General features: G+C 39.6%; 1 pseudogene; it reads right to left on the bottom strand.

Annotated features, from left to right (window-relative positions):
• Positions 1 to 6,391: 6,391 nt before the first annotated feature.
• Positions 6,392 to 7,468, bottom strand: LOC100992871 (actin, cytoplasmic 1-like; annotated as a pseudogene).
• Between the last annotated feature and the right edge of the window lie 1,909 nt (positions 7,469 to 9,377).

The following is a 9,377-nucleotide window of genomic DNA, read 5'->3' as shown; positions in this document are numbered from 1 at the left end:
TTGTGTTATCTAACGGTGAGTCACCAATTACAACAAAACGTAGTGGGCTTCAAACAAATAACAAAAACAAAAAGAAATTTTTGGTATAGGGTAAGGCCAGGTTTGCATCTGGCCTGACGCCAAAGCCCATGTACTTGGCCACTACTTTATACTGATCTCTGGGCTGCTACCTAGCTCTGAAAGTCAGTGATTCTGGAAGACAAATATCTTCCTAAAGTGGCAAATAAAGCTGTTGGTAGGATTTGTGGTGGAACTGCAAGGATTTCAGCAAATACAACATATAGTTTTTAACTATATGGAATGTATACTGTGGCCTGGTAGTTAAAGGAGCAGGCTTTGAACATAAGCTGCTCAAAGCCCAAAACTATCATTTACCAGCTTTGTGATTTAGGGAAAGTTGCTTAACCTCTTTTGCTTCAGAGTACTCATTTGTAAGATGAAATGATGAGGGATAATGATAATAATGCCACCTATCGAGGCTTCAATTAGTAATGGTTTGGTAGGTAGTAGAGCACATGGTAAGCATTAGTAAATCTCAGCTTTTATGATTATCTGCTGTGCTAAACACATGATAGCCATACAGTACAAATTGGCTGTTATTTAACACACTTCCTCCTTCTTCTCATTACTGGTGCAAACACAATCGTCATTTGTTATTCATTTATTTGTTCCTTTGTCTGTTCTACAGCCATCTACTGAACCTAGTATATAACAGTCACTGTGCCAGGCGACGACCCTGATCTAGTCCTACAGTTGGCAGCTCCAACATAGCTATTATTTCCATTTTACTCTAGTTACTAGGGAAGAAAAGTAGTATATTGGTTTTTCATAGGTTTCCTCAGATCATGCAGTTCATGTCGAGCATCCTGCCATTTTCCTCTATTCATTTATCTTGGATTAAAGACAGGTGCTAATAATTGCATCTAAATCAAACGCACATAGATAGGAAAGTAACTGTCTCCCATTTTCTAATATTGTTGTAAAGGTTGTAAAAATTCAAGCCAAAAAACACTTTATATGGTATATATAATTTTTTGATGAAAGTTAAAACATAAGCTAATATTACATTGATAATTACAAATATATCCTTTGACAGGAATATCTGTAATCCATTTTTCACCATGTGTGATGCACTTGGTGCTTGAAGATTCTTTAGGAACTGCATATATGCAGATGAAAATGAAGTTCTCTTTACTATATTATCCTTATCACACATAAATTTCTTGAGAATGTAAAGATTCCCTGTGAGAACCCAAGAACATAAATGCTAACAATTTATTCACTAAAACTGAAACTAAGATTTGAAAATTTAAAGAAGATAATCTTTGAGTGCTAGGAAAAGCTAATCATTTTCCTTTAATCGCTCTTAAGCTTCATTCTTCCTGAAAATTTAAAGTCTTCCTAATCTTAGCAAATACTACAATGTGTAAACATCATACAGGTGTACAACAAATGTGTCTTTAAAATTTTATGTCCTACTGATTTGAAAATTAAATCATATTTTAAATGTATTAAGAGAAATCCCGTATAAAAGAATGCTAGGATGAATAATTTCAGTGAGGAATTCTATTGTTAGCCACAGGAAAATTCTCTCTAAATTATATTTTGAGTGTCTGGATTTGTGTATTTCATGTATTTTAAGTCAAGATATGTTTATAGTAGAAGCTATTACAAAAGCATTTCTTTTCTATTTATCAAGTTAGAATAATACCATAAGTCATTCTAGTAAAGTATCCTGAAGGAAACAAACAAACAAAACAAACAAAAAAAACAACTATGAGTCATGAGCTGAGTTTGCTACCAGTAATATAATTAATTTTAGTATGCATTTTCCTTGACCTCACACCATTCAATACCACTGGTCACTCCCTCTTTCTTGAATGTGCTCTTCTTTTGGCTTATGCTGACATTTGTTTAAACTGTTTCTCTCTTACCTCTTTGGCTGCTGCTTCTTCAGAGCCCTTTTCTCTCTTCTCCTTTTCTACCATTAGCTATCTCTACCTCTAGATATTAGAGCTATTTAGGTAACAATCCTGGGCTGTTCTGTTTTTACACAGTTAGACTTCATGGATCCAAATCCTGGTTACAGGGCTTGAACTCACTACAGGCAAGCCTTAAACTCTGTGTGTCTCAGCTTCCTAAAATATAAAAGAGAATAATAATAGTCACTACTTCATGGGATAATTGTGAGGATTAAATGAATACATTTAAAGAATGTAGGCTGGGTGCAGTAGCTAACACCTGTAATCCCAGCACTTTGGGAGGCCTAGATGAGTGGATCACTTGAGGTCAAGAGTTCAAGACCAGCCTGGTCAACATAGCGAAACCCATCTCTACTAAAAATATACAAAAATTAGCTGGGCGTGGTGGTGCACGCCTGTAATCTCAGCTACTTGGGAGGCTGAGGCAGGAGAGAATCGCTTGAACCTGGGAGGTGGAGGTTGCAGTGAGCTGAGATCACGCCACTGCACTCCACCCTGGGCGACAGAACAAGACTCCATTTAAAAAAAAAAAAAAGGACTTTAGAACACTACATTTGGATTGTTTGTTTGTTTGTTTGTTTTGTTTGTTTGTTTTTTGAGATGGAGTCTCACTCTGTCGCCCAGGCTGGAGTGCAGTGGCACGACCTCGGCTCACTGCAGTCTCTGCCTCTGGGTTCAAGCGATTCTCCTGCCTCAGCCCCTCGAGTAGCTGGGATCACAGGTGACTGCCACCATGCCCGGCTAATTTTTGTATTATTAGCAGAGACGGGGTTTCACCATGTTGGCCAGGCTGGTCTCGAGCTTCTGACCTCAAATGATCCACCCACCCAGGCCTCCCAGAGTGCTGGGATTACAGGTGTAAGCCACTGCGCCCGGCTGGTATTTTTAATTGTTTTTATTCTGTAGCATATTCGTTCTCTATGTAATGCACCAATTCCGATCCACATGCTGACAAATCCTAAATTTGTATCTCTAGTCCAGGTCTCTCTGCTGAGGCTCAGACTGTATATATCTGACTACTAGTATCTTCACTTGGATGTCTCTCAGATACATCGAATTATGTTCAGAACTGAAAGTTAAATTATTAATCTTCCTCCTTCTAGATCTCTTCCCCACTTGCAAATTGGTCCTTCTCAAAATATTACAGAGTTAGTAAATGGCATCTCTATCCCCACAGTTCAAACAGAAACAGGACACGCATTTAAACTTTAAAAAAAATTTTTTTTAATATAAAGAATTTATAATATATATAAAAATAGAATGCCTAGCTTCAACAATTAGCATGGCTAATCTTGTTTCATTTATGTTGCCACCCACTCCACCATGCCCCAAACTAGATTATTTGGAAGTGAATTCTAAACACCATACCATTTTATGCATATTTATTTGTGTATGTATCTCTAAAACAATAAAGACTCTTAAAATATTTATGAAATTATTATAAATTGTCACATAATTTTTTCTTTTTTTCGCTGTCAATTTAAATAAGAATCCACACAAAGTCTGTAAATGGCAAATGTTGACAAATATCTTAAATTTCTTTAATCATTCTCATTCTTATTCCCCTCATCCCAAATATATTTGTTGAAGAAACATTTGCCTTGTAGTTTTCTTTTGTCCCCCTAATTTCCTGTAAATTGGTAGTTTGAGCTGAAGGCTTAACTTGGTTTTGTTCAGGTTTGCTTTTTTATAGGAATAGTTTATGGAAAGTGTTGGGTACTTTCATCAGGAAGCACAGAAAGTCAGATTGTCTCTCCTTTTTGTGATGTGAACAACTGTTGATGGTCATTGTTTAGAATAGATCCATTATATCATTAGTGGTTACAAAATGTTAATATTCTATTTTTTAATCAGTGTTTCATTTATTGGTTGAAATTCTTCTATAAAGATTAACTTCCCCTTACAACTTTTGGTTATTCAGCAGTACCTTTCATATAGGAAAGACAAAATATTCTTTTCCTTTATTAATCAGCTTTCAGTGTGATTAGTTCATTCTGTATCATCTTCCATGAGTGATCAATGAACTTTTTTTTTTTTTTTGGGACGGAGTCTCGCTCTGTTGCCCAGGCTGGAGTGCAGTGGTGTGATCTTGGCTCACTGCAACCTCTACCTCCCGGGTTCAAGCAATTCTCCCACCTCAATCCCCTGAGTAGCTGGGACTACAGGTGCACACCACCACACCTGGCTAATTTTTTGTATTTTTAAAGTAGAGACAGGGTTTCACCATGTTGGCCAGCCTTTTCTGGAATTCCTGGTTCAAGTGATCCGCCCTCCTCGGCCTCCCAAAGTGTTGGTATTACAAGAGGCTTCTTCAGTTTGGCTCCTGAGTCCTTTTAACAAATTTCAATTGTACTTAATAGCTTAATTTTTTCAATATTATAAGATATATCAAGATTATCATAGACCTCTCCTGCTCTAGTAGAGAAATCATCCATTTCTCTAAGGTATTTAGTATTGGGAAATGATATTTAGAGACCGTGGTCTGGGTTTTAGGAGTGTTCATTGTTGCTTCATTGGTCATTGATTCTACACTTGTTCAGTGAACATAGCTAAGGAATACATAATTTTTGTTTGTTTGTTTGTTTGTTTGTTTGTTTTGAGATGGAGTCTTGCTCTGTCGCCCAGGCTGGAGTGCAGTGGCATGATCTTGGCTCACTGCAAACTCTGCCTCCTGGGTTCATGCCATTCTCCTGCCTCAGCCTCCAGAATAGCTGGGACTACAGGTGCCCGCCGCCATGCCAGGCTAATTTTTTGTATTTTTAGTAGAGACGGGGTTTCACCGTGTTAGCCAAGATGGTCTCGATCTCCTGACCTCATGATCTGCCTGCCTCAGCCTCCCAAAGTGCTGGGATTACAGGCTGAGCCACTGCGCCCAGCTGGATTACATACATTTTTTAAAAGAGAAAATCTGATTTCGTAATATTTTAATTTAGTTTAATGTTATTTAAATTTTTTTCCTACCAATTTTCATTTTAGGTTAAGAGGGTACATATGGAGGTTTGTTATATGGATAAATTGCATGTCATCAGGGTTTTGTGTACAGATTATTTCATCATCCAGGTTATAAGTATAGTACTCAATAGGTAGTTTTTCAGTTCTCACCCCCCTCCCACCCTCTGCCTTCAAGGAGGCCCTGGTGTCTATTGTTTACTTTTTTGTGTCCATATGTATTCAGTGGTTAGCTCCCACTTATAAGTAAGAACATGTGATATTTGGATTTTCTGTTTCTGCGTTGCTTCAATTAGGATAATGGCCTCATGCTCCATCCATGTTGCTGTAAAGGACATGACTTCATTCTTTTTTTATAGCTGTGTAGTGTTCCATGGTATATATGTACCACATTTCCTCACCAGTTCACTGTTGATGGGCATCTAGGTTGATTTTATGTCTTTGCTATTGTGACTATTGCTTCGATAAACATACATGTGCATGCCTTTTGATAGAATGATTTACATTCCCTTGGGTGTCTATCCAGTAATGGGATTGCTGGAACAAATGGTAATTCTGTTTTATGTTCTTTGAGAAATCTCCAAACTGCTTTCCACAGTGGTTGAACTTGTTCACATTCCCATCAGCAGTATATGTGTTCCCTTTTCTCCACAACTTTGCCAGCATCTGTTGTTTTTGACTTCTTAATAATAGCCATTCTGACTGGTGTGAAATGATATGTTATTGGGTTTTTTTTTTCATTTCTCTAGTGATTAGTGATGTTGAACTTTTTTTATATGCTTATTATTGACATTGTGTATGTCTTCTTTTGAAAAATGTCTGTTCATATCCTTTGTCCATTTTTTTAATTGGGTCTTTTTTTTAAGGTGTGTACTTTTATTGCACTGGTCTCAAGTTAGTGTACAGGGAAGCCCAGGCTGCCTCCACCCTCCACCAACTCCCAGGGAGACCAAGAGCCTTCATACAGCTCAAGTTGGGAGGCAGAAAAGGGGGGTCACAATGCCAATCATTCAAAATAAAACAAAATTTAAAAAGTACTAGGGCAAAGATTTAAGAAATTGTGCATTACATAATATACATGAAAGCAATGCTGTCACCTCCCTGGACTTGGGAGAGGATTAGACCATTCTCCCTAGAGAGAAGTGTGGTGGCTTTTTGGAGGGCAAGGGACTTCCTGTAATAAAGCATCTCATGATATTTGGAATGACTATTAAAAAAAAACAATATACAATCAAAGTCCTCGGCCACACTGTAGAACTTTGAGCGATGCTGGCTCCAACCCATTGCTGACACTGTCCTGGTCCAGTTTTTAAATCCTGAGTCAAGCCAAAAACAAAAACAAAAACAAACAAAAAACAAAAACAAATTAAGGCATGCCAATGTCATCTTGTTTTCTGTGCCAGTTTGGTTTTTGTCAAGAAAGAGTGTAACGAAACTAAGGAAACTAAGCGACAGTCCTCCTAGAGGCATCTGTGATGGACAATGGAGGGGTGGGACTTGTGGTACTGCTGCTTGCTGATCCACATCTGCTGGAAGCCTGGCAGCCAGGCCAGGATGGAGCCACTGGACCCACACAGAGTATCTGCGCTCAGGAGGAGCAATGATCTTTATCTGCATTGTGCTGGGAGCCAGGGTGGTGATCTCCTTCTGCATCCTGTGGGGGATGCCAGGGTACGCAGTGGTGCCGCTGGACAGTACTGCGTTGGTGTAGAGGTCTTTGCAAATGTCCATGTCACACTTCATGATGGAGTTGAAGGTATTTTCGTGGATGCCACAGGATTTCATGCCCAGGAAAGAAGGCTGGAAGAGAGCCTTGAGGCAGAGGACCAGCTTGTTGCTGATGGTGCTGACTTGGGCTTCAGGCAGCTCGTAGCTCTTCTCCAGGGAGGAGCTGGAGGCCACAGTGACCAGGGAGGAGCTGGAAGTCCAGGGTGAGGTAGCACAGCTTTTCCTTGACGTCTCACACTCTCTTCAGCGGTGGTGGTGAAGCTGTAACTGCACTTCCCGGGGCTCTTCATGCGGTAGTCAGCCGGGTCCAAATGCAGGATGGCACCAGGGAGGGCGGGCCCCTTGTAGATGGGCACAGTGTGGGTGACCCTGCCAGAGTCCATCACGATGCCAGTGGTACAGCCAGAGGCTTACAGGGAAAGCACAGCCTGAATGGCCACCTACATGGCTGGGGTGTAGAAGGTCTCAAACATGATCTGGGTCATCCCATGGTTGGCTTTGGGGTTTAGGGGGGCCCCAGTCAGCAGCACAGGGTGCTCCTGAGGAGCCACATGCAGCTCGTTGAAGAAGTTGTGGTGCCAGATCTTCTCCATTGGTGACAATGCCATGCTCGATAGGGTATTTCAGGGTCAGGATGCTTCTCTTGCTCTGGGCCTCATTGTCCACGTAGGACTTCTTCTGGCCCACGCCCACGACCATGCCCTGGTGCCATGGGTGCCTCATGATGGAGGGGCATCGTCGCCTGCTAAGCTGGCCTTGCACATGTGAGAGCCATTGTCCATGACGAGCGTGGCGATATCATTATCCATGGTGAGCTGGCAGTGGATGTGGACCCGTGGCAGAGCGGCGAGGGCAAGACTCTGTGCTTATGGGGCAGATGCGGTCTCAGAGGTGAATGCAGTCGTTCTTGGCTTGTTGATTTGTGTAAGTTCCTTATAGATTCTGCATAGTAGACTTTTGTCAGAGGCATAGTTCGCAAATATTCCCTCCTATAAGTTGTCTGTTTACTTTGTTGATAGTTTTATTTGCTGTGCAGAAGTTCTTTAGGTCCCATTTGTCAATTTTTGTTTTTGTTGCAATTGCTTTTGGGGTCTTCATCATGAAATCTTTGCTAGGGTCTATGTCCAGAATGTTATTTCCTACATTTCTTCTAGGGTTTTTACAGCTGTAGGTTTTACATTTAAGTCTTTAATCCATCTTCAGTTGATTTTTGTATATGGTGAAAGGAAGGCCAGGCACGGTGGCTCAGGCAGGGCGTGGTGGCTCACGCCCGTAATCCCAGCACTTTAGGAGGCTGAGGCAGGCAGATCACGAGGTCAGGAGATCGAGACCATCCCGGTTAACACGGTGAAACCCCGTCTCTACTAAAAATACAGAAACAAAAACAAAAAAATTAGCTGGGTGTGGTGGCGGGCACCTGTAGTCCCAGCTACTCGGAAGGCAAGGCAGGAGAATGGTGTGAACCCAGGAGGAGGAGCTTGCAGTGAGCCGGGATTGCGCCACTGCACTCTAGCCTAGCCTTGGTGACAGAGTGAGACTCCATCTCAAAAAAAAAAAAAAAAAAGGAAGTTTCATTCTTTTGCATATGGCTAGCCAGTTATTCCAGCACCATTGTCAACTTTGTCGCAGATCAGTTGGTTGCAGTGTATGACTTTATTTCTGGGTTCTGTAACCTCTTCTATTGGTCTGTGTATCTGTTTTTGTACCTGTATCATGCCGTTTCAGTTACCGTAGCCTTGTCATACAGTTTGAAGTCAAGTAGTATGATGCCTCCAGCTTTAATGTTTTTGCTTAGGATTGCCTTGGCTATTTAGGCTCTTTTTTGATTTCATATGAATTTTAGAATAGTTTTTTCTAATTCTGTGAAATATGTCATTGGTAATTTGATAGGAATAGCATTGAGTCTGTACATTGCTTTGGGTGATATGGCCATTTTAACAATATTGATTCTTCCTACCCACGAGCCTGGAATGTTTTTCCATTTCTTTGTGTCATCTCCAATTTCTTTCAGCAGTGTTTTATAATTCTCATTGTTGAGATCTTTCACCTTCCTTCTTAGCTGTACTCCTAGGTATTTTACTCTTTTTGTGGTATTGTGAATGGGATTGCTTCCTTGATTTGGCTCTCAGCTTGGATGTTGTTGGTGTATAGAAATCATGATATTTTAATTTTAAATTTAAGATTATAATACTTTTACTTGACTTCTTTGATTTTAAATTTATATTCTCTCTACTATTGTAAAAAAAGTTGGTTCCTAAATTGTAAATATAATTACTTATTTTCTTTATCCTTTATCTATTTTTCTTTATCCTAGATTGTATTATAATAGTTTCAGAAAATCATAACCAATGTTGTCACTAACAATATGATTGCTGAAAATTACTCAAGATCTTTTTTTTAAAAAACATTTCATTTATTTATTTTGAGCTTCAGGGTATATCCAAATAGACAAATGAAATTATTGTGTTTTCAGTTTCTTTGAAATACTTCTTCTATATATAATTATGCCATCCACTCATTGCTTAGATTGGTTTCATTTTGCTTAGATTTTTAGGGATTGAAAAAATTTAACTTTAATTTAAATTTTAATTAAGTAAAATGGTTACAGGACTTAAAGAAATGTACCAAACAAGATCTATTGCAAAAAGTTCATCATTTATTCCTGTCTTCCTTATAGTTTCTTTCCTCTCCCTGTAAGTAGCCATTTAAAAACCTTTT

This window comes from Pan paniscus, chromosome 2 (genome assembly GCF_029289425.2).
Source record: "Pan paniscus chromosome 2, NHGRI_mPanPan1-v2.0_pri, whole genome shotgun sequence".
In the NCBI taxonomy this organism is placed as follows: domain Eukaryota; kingdom Metazoa; phylum Chordata; class Mammalia; order Primates; family Hominidae; genus Pan; species Pan paniscus.
This window is presented reverse-complemented; position numbering and strand designations above follow the sequence as displayed.